The sequence below is a fragment of the Oxyura jamaicensis genome, chromosome 2 (genome assembly GCF_011077185.1).
Source record: "Oxyura jamaicensis isolate SHBP4307 breed ruddy duck chromosome 2, BPBGC_Ojam_1.0, whole genome shotgun sequence".
Classification (NCBI taxonomy): Eukaryota; Metazoa; Chordata; class Aves; order Anseriformes; family Anatidae; genus Oxyura; species Oxyura jamaicensis.
Genome location: NC_048894.1, coordinates 30,217,421 through 30,234,969, shown reverse-complemented (window position 1 = coordinate 30,234,969; position 17,549 = coordinate 30,217,421). Strand labels below are relative to the sequence as shown.

Below are 17,549 nucleotides of genomic sequence, written 5' to 3'. Positions count from 1 at the left end.
ATTAACATTAAGTGAAAAAGAATAACATTTCTACTTTTTTTTTTTTTTTTTTTTAATGTCTTATGCACAAAGACTGTGTTTTGCAGAAATATCAGGGTACACGTGGGATAAGGAAAATTATGATTAGAGAAACCATCATCTCTGGCTTTTCTGCTGCATATTGTTTTCACATATTCTTAGCTCAATGTACTGTAACTTCACAGTTGTCTAGTTTATAAACATTCTAGAGCATTAACTCCACCAGTCTTGGTTACTACAATGCAAGACTAATTGTTATTTTTATTTATTTATTTTTGATCAGTTTTCTCCTCACTCCTCCCCACCCCCAAAATGCAGACTATTATTATTAATACTACTACTACTACTACTACTACTAATAATAATAATAATGGCAAAATGACTTGCTGATGAAAAATGCAAGTGATGATTCAGTGATGAAAACACCTTGAAACAGAACTACATTATTGACAGGAGAAGCTGATTTCTTTAACAAGGACACAATGGATGTAACTTTTCTTAGCATTATACTTCATATGTAAATGCATGTACTATAGCAGTCTAAAGTTCAAATGTTTTAACTTGCAGATTAAATGAAACTGAATCCAGAAGCAAGGACAGTCTTTGAAACCATGCCTGTCTGCCTCAAACCTGTCAGGTAATTCAAATGTTCTGTTCTGCTCCTGATATAACCTGATGTTCCACAGCTATAAATGAAAGGAAGATATTCCGAGCCATGGGTGATAAGCATGTTTGGAATAAACAATAGCCTAGGCACTCAGAGATGATCCTACAAATATCAAAGAATCAAAGAGCCATCTGTCATAAAAGTAGTTGACCTCACTAGGTGCTCTGGAGTCAGACTAAACTCTGCCTGCCTGTAAGAAAAATGTGAATATGAAATACCAAGTCCCCAAGTCACCTAAGCTTCAGGGTACTACTGAGATCTCTCAGCAAAGAGAGTTACAGGTGTCTGCATAAAGCAGATTGTTAGTGAAAGTTGGACAGGCAAAAATATTTTTGTATTTTGAAACTGATATAGGTTTCTGAACTAGGAATTTCATAGTATTAGTTATACCACTAAGACAGAACAACTCCATTGGTTTGAAAGGAACTGTTAGAGATTTGCAAAAGAAGTAATTACACAAACATTAGAGGTGCATGCTCCATTTTAACTAAGAATGCTCTGAATATAATAAGAAAATGCAAATAAAATATTCTTGTAGGGTCTTTGGTGTTTTTTTATTCTTTGTTGTTGTATTTTTTTTATCTTTGGCTTTAAGAAAGGAAGAATTATCATTGGTCATAAATAAAATGTTGAAGTTATAGAAGTAAATCACCATAGGAATACTTTTCTTCTTAAAGAAGACCCTTCAATTTATGTTCCTAATCTTTAGATTAGGAACATAAGAAATATTTCAACTAGTCTAAGCATATTTTAAAATAAGTGCTTATTGACAGAAAACAGCAAAATTCAGCTTGCAGACAGATGGTGGAATCTGCATGCCCCCCCCCTCTTTTTTTTTTTTTTTTTTTTTTTTTCAAAAAACACACCTAGACAGATATGTCCCATCCCAAAGCAGACACTTGTATTGTGGCAGTGGATGGGGACAATTTTTCTTCTAACTTCAGACCCAGATCCAGAATTTACTATAAATATGCAATAGTTTGAGATAAATCAACATCAAAAAGAATTAGACCTTTTCCACTGAATTCTGCTCCATTAGGCCAATGATGCATGTTCACTTTTAACATGATCGTTAAAGAAGAGCATGTCTGTCTGGAGACAGATATCTTATCAAATTTATTGATAAGTTTTAGTTCTGCTTTTGTTCATGATTTCTTCCTTCAAGAATGATCTCTTCTTCCATTAATTCTAAATGGCTATAAATTTATTTGAATAACTCCAATATTATTGTCTATTCATGAGTTTTCACTTCACCGTGGTGTGCAATTGGCTATGTTTTTTATTTATTTATTTTTCTTTTTTGGATGAACAGTGTGCTTGAAAAAAATAGAGAACATTGGCTTGGACTTTTGGGGGAATATAGCTATTTAATTCATAAAATTTTGAACTGAGGGTACTTCTTGAACAGCGTGCAATTATCTTAGTACCTTTAAGTAAGGTAACTTCACAGATTAAAACAGTTTAATTGGATGCCTTTGTACAAGTATTTTGTAAGTACATAAAGTACAAAATGTTTGCTCTCTTTTGAGATCTCATGGAAGTATACAGAGCACAGTGAAACCCACACAAGATACGCATCCAAATACAAGATGAGTCATTCAATAGGAATCACACTGTTTAGAAACAAACTAGAAATAGGGAAAGATATACTGATTGACAGGTAGAAGGAGGTTAACTACTAGTAATGGAAGGAGTGTGTCTTAAGACTAGACTGTAAATGTTACTGAGGTAAGAAAACCTTATATCTGTATCTTGCAGATACTCGCATGCTTCTGTTCATACTGTGTGGAACACTTCGGGGGTATGAATCATTTGGCATAGCAGGCAATTTTTCTATAGACATGCACATTTAAAATCAATGTTTGAAATTAGATTTTAATTAAGATTGATATTATTTTCCATAGTTGCATTTTTTATTGTTACTTTATGAGTAATAAAGCTAGATATCTATTTATTTATTTATTTATTTATTTGAGACTGAGGATTCATTTTGCAAGACACAAGTTATTTCAGTATAGCTATTAAGATAATGAGGCAGCAATGAAACTGATTATGGAACATCCTGTGGTGTAATCACCTAATATAAAATACATGTTATTTTATGTTCACTTCGCCACAGCAACTGAATTGCTTGAATCCTGAGCAGACTGGCACTCAGTCCATTGCAAAATTTTGCATTAGAAGTCTCTAGTTAAAACTATGTACTATGCTTAGTATTATTCCATGGTGTTTGCAGCTAAAACCTAACAAAAACTGGAGCAACTAAAGAAAGCATTTTATATACTTTTAAGCTACACCATCCAGGGAAGATGGGGGCTCTTTATTTTAAACTGCACCACATTTTTTCTCTGTCCTCAACTCTATATGAAGATTGGTCTAATGTAAAAAAATCTACTGATTACTTGTAAGTTATGCTGAAATAGTTATGGTTTCTGATTATAAGAAAAGAATTAGGTCAATAAGCATTAAAAACAGCCTCTTATAAAACAAAATGGGAAAAAAAAAAATAGTACATGCACAAAAACCTAACTGTATTTTTGAGTAGTTTGTTCAGCTGACTGTAATGATTCTCTGGAAGGAAATTTTCCTGTAATCCAATGGAAAGATAGTCAATGCGTCCATGTGGAAAGTTAATTAAGTGTGTTGTATCTTGTCATTTTTAGTGTTTCTGCTTCTGCAAAGAGAAAGCAAGGAAGAACTTAGAGACCACCTTGTCAGTCTTATTTGGAGCTGTACACTTTCAGAAGGTCAACTTTTAGTTATTTGAGTACTATTTCCCAGATGTCCCTCAGCAGTCTCACCAGAATTTCATAAACCTATAGTGACTTGTACTGTATGTGAGCCAGGCAACATACAGACAGAAGTATGTTTACCTGAGTGCTTTCCTTTCTTTTGCAATGCACCTACATTTCATTTTTAATGCAGCATCTGATCAACAGGAACTGAGTTTCTATGCCCAACTTGGTTTGCTGCCCTGCTCACCTTTGCTGGTCCCACATAAAAAAAACCTGATCTTTCAGTTATTAATACATGGCATCAGGTTTGCACATTGAAACTAGAGCTATATCATCTGCTATAAATTAAAGGAACTCTGTGTCCAGACATTGCCTATTTCTGAAACTCCAAATTTCAGGTATTTTTGTTGTTGTTGTTGTTGTTTGTTTGTTTGTTTGTTTTTCTCATGTGAATAAAAATCTCAACATTTCAGTAAGAACATTAAATTTGCTTTCATCTGTTTTTCTCTCAGCTGGGTTACTAAAATATGCTTGCCTTCAGCTATCAAATTATTGTGAGGAAATGCTGCTGCTCTTTCCTTTCCTTCTTTGTATTTGTTTTGAAAAACATATCAATTTAAGGGGAACCTAATTATAATTAAATAATGAAATGATTTTATTTCCACATTACAATTAATAAATATTTGGTTCTACTCTTTCTATCTTTCTTTTCCCCTACAACATATTCAGCTAACATATTACTTTACCAAGGCCATAGCTTTGGTTCTGATACTATAGGCCCATTCCAAATAACAATTGAGGTGATTGACTTTCTAGTTTTTTCCAGTTGGTAAAAGATTATATTTAATATCCCAGTGGGAAATTAGAAAAGTAATTACTTTTATTAAGAAGCTTAATTCAATGAAAAGACCCTTTCAAATAACTTAATCTCAATTGACAGTTCATTGTGCCATTAAAAAGTAATATAGGATGATGGCATCAGCAAAACAAAATGATGCTTCCTAGCAAGTGATTTTACATTCAGTACTAATGATGTAGGTCTTTTGTGAATCATGAAACTTTTTTGAATGTTCAATCTATTATGTCAGTTCACCTGGGGAAAAATAAATAAATAAATAAATAAATAAATAAATATTTGAATGCTTCTAACTGCAGCATCATTTACTACTACTACTACTTCCATAGCCTTAACAGTTATTCTTTTGGTAAGAAAGTATTTTTCAAAGTTGTTCTTAGAAATTAATATCAATCACTTCTCATTCATATGCATAATTAGGATGCATATTCAATATTTGTCCCATTGCCAGGTGGAAAGTGATTTTGATTCATTCTACAGTTCACAGCTTCTCAGCACTGTTTATTTTGAACCACTTTTTCTTTAAGAAGGGGGGATGTTGCATTTGCATACTTTCTCCTTTGATAAAATTTGCAGATTTGGCTATTGTGGGAATAGATTGGTCCCTCAGGCTGACAAAGTAGCTCAGTTATTTAAGAAGTAGCTTTGAGCAATTAATGGTTGCCTTTGCATATTAAAGTTGTTTTGCTGCAACATTTCTATTTAAAACGGAAATATGTAATTCCATGGCCAGCTTTGCCACACTTAACAACATATTGAAAAACCTTTGGAGATCTCTGAGTGTCTGGAAGGGCTGCACTGCAACTCTTCAATACCTTACTGAGTGCTTATAAGGATATAAGGTTTATGCAGCATCAGCTTTTCAAATGCTTTTATCCTCTACCTTCTATTTTCCAACTGCTTCATGCCAGGCACTCCCTCTCTAGTGCTTCTAGTCTCAAACAGACTTTGCACTGGGTCTTAGTCCTCATTTTTATACGGAAATTACCCAGATTTGTCCTGCCTCTCACAGTGATAGTGTGGGTTAGCTGAGAGACAAAATAGAATAGTTAATGACACTCATGCTGAAACCCTTCTCCCAGTCAAAGTTCTAAACTGTGTGTCTCACACCTGCTTGGTCATTGGCTCTCATAAAACACATAAGAGTTTATCCTCTATGAGATTTCTGTTTTTCTGTGACTTTTAACCAAATTTAGTTAAAACTGACCACTGTATTCAAACATTATTGAAAGATAGGGATTAGGAACATACAAACCTCATTTTTGTTAAAGAAAACTAAACCTGGATAAAGACAAGCTAAACCAAACCCCTGCTCATTCATAAATGTTATTAGTTCATATATTGACTTTTGAAGAGCTTTATACGTACTTCTCAACTTGATATTTTATTTTATTTTATTGAAGACTTCCAGCTTCAGTTAGTTCATTAATTCTTCTTGGCAATTACTACAACACTGAACTACTTTCTGCTATACAAAAGTAGTGTTCTTCCAGAAGTGTCAGAGAAAAAAAAATACTGTTAAATGTTCATATATATATATATATAAGTATATATTCAATGATAATATATCAGGACAATCAGAGCTCATTTCTTGGTCTTCCCAAGTGTCCTACTTCATTTATTTCTCTGTACCTGCATACAATTCTTTCTGTAGTTGCTATTTGTGCCACTGCTGCATTTTATGTTGTTTGAATGTTAAGACTACAATACAACATGAAACAATTTCCTGGTAACTCACCATAACATATAGAGAATATATATCTGTAATAGTTACAGCTATATTGCCCTGCTAATCTATTCCTGAGGCCTACTCAGAACTACTAGTGGTTGTATGTATGGAACATCTCCAGATCACCCTTTCTGTGCTCACCTTGCATCACATGCCAAAGTAACAAGGTACAACCAGCAAACCATTACTGCATGCACACAAAAGTTCTTATTTGCACTTGTTCCTCCTATTTTCCTTCCTGCTTTTTTTTTTTTTTTTTCATTATTATTATTATTACTACCCCCCCCCCCCCGGCCCCCTGCATTCTGCGCTCCTAAAAGTATTTCTCCTCCCCGGCAAGGAACCTGTCTGATCCTTTCTGTCTCTGCCAGTGGCTCCTAGTAGCTAGAACAGGAAGGACAGAGGACAGTGTAGAGTGTCCAAGTTAAGTGTTAAGCCCAATGTTGCCTTTTTTGTAGACAAAATTCATTACATTACATATGAAATATGTGAATTCTGAAAAGAGAAACTAACAGAGAGGAATATACAAATAAAAATCATCATCTACTGCAGTGTCATCAGGGAAAATGGTAAAGGGAGCATGAATGTTTTTTCTAACAATACTTCAATTATTTAAGTTCAGTATTTCTACTAAATCAAATGGGGATTAATTAATCAAGATGCTGTTATATCTCTTAGTCTATATCTCTTAGTGCAACTAATTAATTTTTAATGAAATATTCTGCAAAATAATTCTAATCAAATCAAACTCAAAACAGTTTGGAAAATACAGTACTATTTTAATAAGATCTGAGTTTATAGTCATCTTTAAGAACAAATTGTGTTCCACCTTTAAGACCACAGAACAGGAAAAAACTAAACAAACAAAAAACAACAACAAAAAAAAACAACCACCAACCAACCATCATAGGAGCTCTGCAGCACTATTTGGAATTGTCAATTAGGATATAAGTCATATCTCCTTTTTATCTGTATCAAACCTATTTTCATCAGTGTTTGTGTCAGGCGAAACCTCTTATGGAATGATCAAGAACTGATCAATAAACAGTAAAAATGCTAGTTAAGGTCTGAAATTTCTACTCATAACTTTTAAAAGACTGCACCAAGAATAACTGAATGCAGATGGATGACTGTTCATACCTATGCAATTTTTTAATATCAAGGAGTTAGTTTCTACATAATAAGCCTGAATATATATCTGGCAGAAATTAGAAAAAAGTTCAGCATCAGAAGTGTTCTGTGTTCTGAGATGGGCTGTGCATGTTTATTCATATTAACGAACAAGCAGCAATGACTTCATTCAAGACAGAGAAGCTAGTCATGAAAATAAGGAACAACCAAAATTAACAAAAGTTGAAATGTTTGTTATACATTGAAGAAGATAATTGTCAGCATTGCAGAGTTATTAAAGCTAAAGTACAATAAAACTGCTAAAGTAATTACAGAAAACAGAAGAAATATTACGTCATTTGGTAATATACATGCTTAAAATCAAGTATACAATAATTACCATAAAAGTGTAATTAAAACTTGCATTCAGGAAGTAGCAAATTTAAGTATTGTATTTACTGTTTGGTTACTTAATTTTAGAAGCAAACCTGTGCCACACAACTCTAAGGTGAGGGGGTTATATAAATTTGAGGGATGCACATAATCCCATGGAATCTGTTTATATTAGAGAACAAACACAGATTTGAAATTCCATTGTGCTAACTACTGTGTGCGAATTGACAGCAAAGATCTTTCTGGATCCAGATAATTTCACTCTAGATAAGTAAAACATATATTAGGATATGTTATATATAAAATATCTGTTACATGTTTTTCAGAGGGCATGTTTTGAAAAATAGTACAAATGATAGATTTGACAGTCTAGGCAGCCTAGTGTTTCCTGCTGCCTAATGCTAAATTCAAAGTCTCTTGTTATTCAAAACTTCTTAGAAACCTAGAATTGCACATATCTAAAATTTCATTAGTCTTCATAGTTGTGTCACTATGGTAGTTCAGGCAAAAGTTGAACTAGATCCAAAAGCAGATTCATACTGTAGTGTTTCAACAGCTTTCTCTAATAGATTTTTCAGAGCACATCCAACAAGTATTCACATCATTTGCAAAAGCATCACCATTTCTTTTTAATACTTGTCAAGGGAATGAAAAAGTGACAATATAAAAATTAGAACTTGTTTCAATGCTTTTCTGAAGAGGTTCAAACCTCCACCTCCCCCTACGCCAGAATTTTAATGCTGAGTCTGGTCTTGATGGGATTTGTCTCTGTCACTTCTCATTTGAGTTTAAAGAACAGAAATTTGATTGTATCAAAATGACAATTCAAAGTATGGCTTTGTAGACCTAGCTGGAAAAGCATCCTGGATTTTAAGAAAAACAAAAAAATATAAACAAGTTCTTGGCCCTTCTGAAGGAATATGAGTACAGTACCGTTCTGGTTTTGTTTCAATGTCAGTCTCCATCCAGTTAGTGAGGATGTTTAATTATCTTCCTGTAAGGTAAGAGTTACAGGTTTGTACTCCTCAAGAACAAGACGTCTGAACTGGGGCACTCATATCATACGTTAACTGCTGAGCAATGCTAGGCAAGCTGTTCTAGCTGAACCTGCTTGAGCCAGTAGGGTTGGAACAGATGACCTTCTGTGGTCTTTTCCAACTTTAGTTATTCTGAGACTCAGCAAAGCTTTTGGAACATGATCTCTTTAACCTCTGCCTATACTTCTGAGTAAATATAATCAATTCCCCTGTGGTTTGTATAGACCTTGATTCTATGTTTATACTGGGAATGAGTGAAACATGGTTACTATATTTAGAGTGCCCCAAAGGGGGAATGAAATAAAATGTCCCATTGGAGGTCTAGGCATGAGTGGAACGTTGATCTGTTAAGTAATAAAATAAAATAATAATAATAAAAAAGGGAAATCTTTAAAAGTAGAATTTTATTTAACTAGGGGAGAAAAAATCTGACTAAGTGGTGGTAAGAGGATTTTAAAAATCTCTGTCTTAAATCACAGTGCTAGTTTTATGTGCGTAGATTCTAAATGTCAAAGTCAAGTAATGAGCCACCAGCAGAACTGGAATATACAAGAATCTAGGCATGCCACTGAATGCTTTACTTACAGGATGCTGCTGTTCTCTAAAATAAAATACTTTATTCACCTCATTGTGTAGATTTAGAATAAACCATCTTGGTAGCTGTGACATCGCAAATAGAACAGAACCTAGTTATTAAATAACATATTTTGTAAAATGAAACACTGAATGATAAAATGCTAAATTTACCTCTGGAATCTGTATGTGAATCTATTTCCAGATAAATCAGTGGAAAATGTTTTTATTACTTACTTTCAACTGCATGTAGAACATCACATAAAAACATAACAAATGTGAGCATTTTAATGATATGAGGTAGGAAATGATAAAAAATAAAAGGCTTGTTAACTTAAAAAGTAAACAACATATATAAAACAGGAGTTATATAAAATATCTTCAATATAACACTTATGTTTATTACATATAAATATTTCTAAAAAAGGTAAGAGTAGGCCCAGAGTGCATTACAATGTGCATCAAAGAAAATAGTGCTTCTTTAAGGATCTACTTTATTTTTGATAGCAAAATATATTTTTTTACGTTATTATAAAATCTGTTTTTCAAGTGATTTAAATAGATACATCCCTGATCTGTCAGTAAAACATAACTTCAGATGGAGAAAAATTATATATTTTCATACATTTGACCAGTAACTGTAGAAGAATTTGAGATTTAAGGACTACAAAAAGAGCAGGTACTACCTAGCCGCTATTTACCACTACTGATTTCTCTTCTTTCTCTAATAGCCTTAAAAGCATTGAAAGTTTCTTTTTGAAGGATACTGGTGATCTCCTCATTAATAATAACTTAAGGGGAAAAAAAAATCTCTCTCTCTCTTTTTTTTTTTTTTTTTTTTTTTCATTCTTGATATCACCTTTTCTGTAAGCTTTCTCTTGTAAACTTCTTTGACTTCCTGTTCCAAGAAATGAATAACAGGTGTACCAGAAAACAAAGTATAAAATCACTTTAGGAGTTTACTTCAAGGATTTACTTTAAAGAATGGGAACAAAACACACTATATGTGTGTGTGTGTGAGTTAATGATTAGTTTTTAATAATTTCTGTTCTCTAATGTTTCTATAGGGGTCTATAGATACTTAAATCTAGGAGGAAAAAACATGGGAATAGAGTTGCCAAAAGGTTGTCCAAAAACTGCAGACCACCTAGTGAAAATCTGGGTGATAGAACACCTCAAACACCAACAGATATGTATATCTGTCTGGTTACACCAACATATATTCATTTCATATATAATTGTTGTTGACATTGGAAACATGTTTCTTCTGTAGGTCTTCGTTCCATCTGTCCCCCAGAAAACTTTCATCTAAAGTAGTTAAATGTAGTTAGTTCTTTCTTCTTTTACTTTTTTTTTCTTTCAATTTCAATTTATTTTCAATTTCCTTTCACAAATAAATATACTTAACTAATCCAAATCTTAACACTCCATCTTGCCTTTAACTTCTGATGTAAAAATATACATATCTTTTGAATATGCAGTGTAGTAGTACCCAAACTCTGCAGTCTTGATGCTGTTTTTGTTTGTTTGTTTGTTTGCTTCTTTTAATTGCTCTCTGCAGTCAGGTATACGGAAATTAGTATATACATGTCTGGCTTACCAACATAGTGTATCACCTCCTCTGTATTCTTTCTCCAAAAATTTTGTCTCCTCATCCCATTAATGAAAATGCAAATAAAATAGGTCTAATTAATTAGAAACTCCAGTTTTTGAATTCTAAAAGTTACTCTTATCATGTTTTATGATACCCAAATACAAGCAACTTAAGTATGTATGGTTTTAAATTTTAGCTATACTTTTAAATAATTTCTCACTATTTTTGTTCTCTTTTCAATGCTTGCTTCTTATAGGATGTTTTTTGAAGCTAAGGAAATTGCAACACTATTAGTTCTCTATATATTTATTTTTCTCTCTGTGCTTTACCTTGTGCTCCAAGAACCTGGAAAATACTATCATTTATGTTAAATGTTTCTATTTGCATTGAAATCCGTGAATTAAATTGAATTCTTCCTGTGTTGTCCTCTCCATTTTGATGCCTTAGCTCTTTAGTCAACTATTGTCCTTCCCCTCATCTTTGTAGGTTCTGCACCTTTGTTCTCAGTCATAAAACTTTGTACTATTACATATAATAATCTGTAAAAGTACTATTACAATCTGTAAAAGTACTATTACAATAATAATCTGTAAAAGTTCTACACTACCTTCATATAGTATACATTCTATACTATACTACCTCTGTCAAGTCAAGAAAAAATATTTTCTCAGTTCTCTTCTGATTTGTTCCTCTCACCATAAATAGAAAAGGGGGGTGATTCTTCCAAATATCTGCTGTGTATTTATATTTTGAGACACGGTAACATACTGCTTCCTTTCTTTGATCTACCTGTGAGAGGTAAATATGCAGGTATGATGTTAAACAGAAATAAACTAAGGAAAGCAAAAATTAGAGAAAATTTGGAAAACAGAGGAAGAAAGAAAACAAAATGAAGAACCCATTAACACATCTTTCATTTTGTATTTTGTTAACAGGAATGATCTTTGTGCAATGTGCATACAGTGAACTAATGGCGTATAAATTTAATAATTTAGGCCATCAGGATTTTGGAATGATTACCATCTACTAGAAAATATATTACCCTTGGATTGCTTTAAATTAAATTTAAAATAAAACAGAAATTATTCCTAAAATATATATATATTGGTTGTTGAATGTTAAATAGCAATTCCTAAATATGTATTCAGATTCAACAAAAGTTTAAGGACATGTAATACCTTTTCCCACTGTTGAGACAGTTCACAAAGCATACAGATGGTAATTAATGTATCAAAACCATCTTTTAATATATAAACCCACGTATGAGATATTAATTTTCAATGACTTAGTAATGGCAAAAAGAAGCCTTATGCTTCTTTTTGATATCCTGCATATATATATAATCAAGTGTAGTGAAAAAATCATGCATGTCACTGCTATAACGCTACTTCAAGAAACACACAGTAAATACACTTTGCCCCTTACCTCTTGCCCAGCTAAATATTTAAGAATTTGTATAGAGCTTAATAGTCTTTTATATTACAGTGTTTAAGAATGAATGAGTTATCAGACATCTGCTTCTTAGATAATCTTTAACCAAGTGGCCTCTTCTCAGACAGAACAAACTTTTCTCATTTACTATGACTAAAGGTTCATTTCTGCATCCAATTGATATGAATGGGACCTTTCATGTAGATTTAATAGCTTGTAAGCTCATTGCCTGCTGATCTCTCTGAAACTCTTGCCATTGAGGTATGTTGGCTCTAGACTGAGGATCCACTTTTGGAATAGAATCATAGAATCATAAAGGTTGGAAAAGATATCTAAGATCATCTGGTACAACCGTCAATATGGGCAATAGATGAGAAAACTACTTATGTAGTTTGAAGGTAAAGATCAGTAAGATGAAAAGAAAAAAAAAAAAAAAAAAAAAAAAGATTTAAATTCACTGAAAAGTACTATAAACCATTGTCCAGCCTGGAAAGGGAAGGCTTTGGGGACACCTACCAAAGCTGTGAGGAGGCTCTCAAGAAGGCAGAGACAAGCTCTTCATAGCTGTGTATGGTGGGAAGGCAAGAAGTAACAGACATAAATTGAAATGAGATGTTCAGACTGGATGTAAGGAAAAATTTCTTTGACACAAGGACTGTCCAGCACAGGCAGCCCACAGATGTTGTGTTGTCTCTGTCTTTGGAGGATTTCAAAAGACTACTGAACAAAGCCAATTTGATCTAAACTCATATCTGATACTTTCTAGACCTCCTAGTACTGCTCCTAGACTAGACCTCTTCAGGGTCTTTTCAGACAGAATTATCCTAGTATACAGTATTGAAAGTGTGACCTATCAAATGTAGAGGGGGATAATCATTCCCTTTGAGCCTCTGTGCTCCTGTTGATACAGACCAGGATGGTGTTGGTCAGCATTGCTGCCAAGGCTCACTGCAGACTCATAGTTAGATTACTGTCTGCTAAAACCCCCAGGACTTTTTCAACAGAGCAGTTCCCCAGGAGTTGTCTGGAGGAGTTGCCTTAGGAGCGCGCAGCATGACCCCATCACTGCCGAGTTTTTTCTTCCCTTGTGCAGGACTTTTCATTTGTTCTTGTCAAATTTCATAAGGTTCCTGTCAGCCATTCATGCAGCATATGTAGGTCCCTCTGGACAGTCTTGCCCTTGAGCATGTCAATTAGTCCTCCTGGTTTGTGGGTCTCACCTGCAGACCTAAGGAACATGCACTTCTTTGAGCCCCCATGGTCACTGATTAATGTGTAAGGACAGGTCCCAGGATAGATCCCTGGGCAATTCTAGTTGCTACCAGCATCCAGATAGAGTACAATCGATTAAACACTACTCTCTGAGCTTGGCCATCTAGCATGTTATTCACCCCTCTAGTTTCCACCTACACAGTCTGTAATGTCACAACGTGGACACAATAATGTTGTGGGAGAAAGAGTAGAAAGCATTACAAAAGTCAAGATATACTTAATATGGTCAAGCCCACTGTTCTCCTCTTGTCCGTATATTCTATCAGTTTGTTGTAGAGGACAGTCAGATTGATCGTGCTACATTTACCCTTGGCAAACTCAAGATGACTGTTCCCACTCAGCATATCTTCCTTCATGTGTCTCAAAATGTGTTCCAAGAGGACTCATCCCAAGATTCTCCCAGAGAATAAACGAGACTGGGTGACCTGTAACAGTAAGCGAATCTAGCAAGTGTACCTATATATCAGTGACAAAACCAACAGAGGCAAATTTAAATACTTTCAGTATTATATATTACTTGCACTAATGAACAAATAGTTAAAGATTTGGCTGGAATATCTGGTATACTGGATAATAAGCAATGAACAATAGTTCAGCTGATTGATATAAATTCCTGTGGTTTGCCAACAGTCCTTGATTATCTCAAATTCAGATATTTGCTCTGTAGCATATTCTTTTTTAGCTACCATAGATTTATATACATAGGTTTTGAATATCAGTAATGTAAGTGGTAGCAGACAAGTAAATGCCTCTGGGTATTTCACAAGATTTTTTTTTTCTTCCCATTTGAGCTTTGCAAATAACTATGCCTCTCAGCATAAATGTATCAAGGATATTGTACATACTATTCTATGTTTTATCCTTATCACCACAGTAATTAATGCTACGTGATGTAGGCATGGTGTATGCAAGAATTTACTCTGACAAAAATGATTGAATTCTTCTTTGGATCCATATGACTAAATTGCCTGTGAATTTGGTATTTCTAGGAGGGAGCAGTATAGTGCATACTTACATTTCCTGGTGAAAATAGAAAAAGTACAGAATTTACTGTGTGAAAGATGCTTTATCATTATTTTATTTTTCTCTTCACAAAAAAAACTTAATGTTTTAATAATTGTGTGAGATAATTTATTTATTTATTTATTTAATGGGGGGGGGGGGGGAGGGCTATCCCTGCTTCTGATAACTATATGTTTTAAAGCAGATTTTCAGTATATACCTCAGCTTATATCAGCTGAATTCACATAGATTACTTTTTGATAGTTTAGACCTGTGACTTTGCAGAGTCATAGAATCATAGAATGGCTTAAGTTGGAAGGGACCTTAAGGATGTAGTTCCAACCCCTCTGCCATGGGAAGGGATGCCACCCACTAGATCAGGTTCATAAACTGCCAGTTCATAATAAAGGTATATTAAATGAGCAATCTAAAGTCATGCTTAGCAACAAAAATCATTTATTTAAATATCCAAACACAGTTTTAAGGATAGACCGTATTTTTCTTTTAATTCTGGCTGTGTATTCTAGACATCTGTTATTTGCTCTGCTGTAAGGGAATGAGCTGTTAAGCGACAAACTTTCTGTATATTTTAATCAGTTTATGGTAGGTGCTTGAATAAAGGAGAGAGAGGCAACAGGCACAAACTGAAACACATGAAGTTTCAGCTGGATATGAGAAAACACTTCACTGTGAGGGTGACAGAGCACTGGCACAGGTTGCCCAGAGAGGCTGTGGAGTTTCCTTCTCTGGAGATATTCAAAATCCGCCTGGATGAGATCCTGTGCAATGTGCTCTAGGTGATCCTGCCTGTGCACAGAGGTTGGACTAGATGGTCTTCAGAGGTTCCTTCCAACCCCAGCCATTCTGTGAGAGGACAGGGCTATACACGGCTTGGGTGATACACTGCTTTTAGAGCAGGACACACCTTTGCACAGAAACCAGAACAAAGCTGCTGACCTGAATGTGCTACTCCCAAACACTGTCATTAAGCTCTAGGCTGAAGAAGCTCTTAGCCATCAGCTGTATTCCATTTGCCCCCATCTTTGACATATACTCTATACTCTGAACTGCAAATAATACCATCCTGTTTCTAAGGCTAGCCACACTGATAGCAAACTTCCAAGTATTTTTCAATGCAAACAAAAAAGCCTAATGTTAGCGTGCCTTTAGTGTGACATCTTTCATGTTGCTCTTTCAAAGTTCTGTTGTTCTGAGTTGGCTTTGGCCTGTATGGGTATTACTACTTTTACAATGCAAATTAAATATTTTTAAAAGTGGTTATTTTTTCCTATTTGAACAGAAGACCTCAAATTTAACTTCAGAGTTTTAAAGCTACAAATATCAATGGAATTGACATTCCATGCTACATGTAAACTCAGTGGACGTTTTCTATTTCAGTAAGAACTGGAGTTGTACACTGTCCCAACACACAGCCAAAGATAACAGTAAAGCTTCAAGTTAAGTGAGTATACAAAAGCTATGCTCAATATTAAAACAACAAGAATAACAACATTAAAATTGTAATAATTGTGAAATGTAATTTACCAAATAATTTTGCTTCTAATATGACCTTATGTTATGGAGAGTGCTTGAAACCAATTTTTAAGTCAGTATCATCTTTCAAACCCAGGCTCCTTTCCCCAAAACACTAAATCAATCATTTTATTGTAGGGCCTACAAAATTTTTGTGTAGTACTGAAATGATTTATCACAATTAAGTAACTAGTCATTGTACTTCAGTGTTTTGATCTATATTTAGTAACCCAAGGCTTAAATATACTGGGACTGAATTCCTTCCCTGGGAGAAAAAGAATTTCCTGAAATCTGTTGTTTTAATGGATATCAATATATTAAATGTGGGAGACTAGAGTCAAGTATTTGTCACGTGCTACTGATAAACTGCTGTTTGGAAAGATATTTGTAAGGTTAACTACTGGGTCTGAGATATAAAGGCTAATGTGTGTAATAATACCCTTCCTAGAATACATTTCACCAAAGTTACAGAGAATTTTTTATTCTGCTTTTGTGTGCATATGAGGAGAGGTAAATAAATATTTTAATATTTAGATTGTGGGCATATTAAGGTTAATCAAAGTTATATCACATCATAATTTTAGTTGTGAATGCATTTATTCCATTTAGTGTATGGAATAGATATGTGTCTATTGTATTATACAAAGTAACTGTAAATTTCACTTGCACACTTGAAGCTTATCTGAATTTTAAACACTTTTGTTAAACACAAAGCTGGAGTGGTAATGAGTTTTAGAAACCTGCTATTTCAAAACAGTTAAATGCCTTTTGCTATTCTGTGTAGAAGCTAATTTACAAAAAGCAAGTACCATGCAGTCTGAGGAAGCCACTTACATCAAGCTATGTGAAGTAAGGAATCCTCCTTTAAGGAAACAAAAATCTTTATAAGCCAAATTGAGCTGGTGACGTTTTATATGTTTATTAAAATAAAGAAGATGACAAACATTTCTAGCACTTGCATGTTATCTAAAAATTAAACCCTTCATATACAGATTTCAGAAAGGATGTCCATTTAGAAAATAAACAAATTTTCCTGGCCAAAATAATAATAATAATAAAATTCATACTTCTGTAGTCTTGTTATTATACACAGCTATTAGCAGTTTGCTACATTTCATCTAGATTGCCAGAAACACTCATCAAGGCTGAAGTATTTATACTATTATATAGCAACACAGTGAATTTAGATAGGAATTAATGGTCATTATAATTAACCAAATCATCAGGATCCCAGCTGATGTCCTGAGGCTAATCTACGAGCAGAACCCAAGACTTGGTGAAGATGGAAGTTTGGCAACGTTTGCTCTGCTTAGAAATTCACCTGTGTTTCAGAGGGATTTATTTTGGTCAAGACAAGTTGCATTTGAACACTCTGGGAAGCTGTCAGTGAAAGTTTCATCTGATCCTTTGTTTTGTGCCCTGCTAAGTGGGAGGCACTGGCAGAAAGGCATGAATTTTTATGGCATCGCTACGCTGCTTCCTCTTTTTTCTTCTCCAAGCAAATCTGCAAATTCCTACGGGCCCTAGCTCTGGTGTTGCTACCTAGAGGGGGGGATTCCCAAACACGTGTCGGAGACCCAACCCTCGGGAGGACAGCGG

The 17,549-nt window shown here is 34.2% G+C and overlaps 1 protein-coding gene across 1 annotated transcript in view; it reads left to right on the top strand.

Annotated features, from left to right (window-relative positions):
- Window positions 1-632: 632 nt before the first annotated feature.
- Window positions 633-17,549, top strand: part of DGKB (diacylglycerol kinase beta) — a 377,456-nt gene continuing 360,539 nt past the window's right edge. The window contains exon 1 of the mRNA XM_035317633.1: window positions 633-655. The gene's annotated coding sequence lies outside the window, so the exon portion shown is untranslated. The remainder of the gene's footprint in view (window positions 656-17,549) is intronic.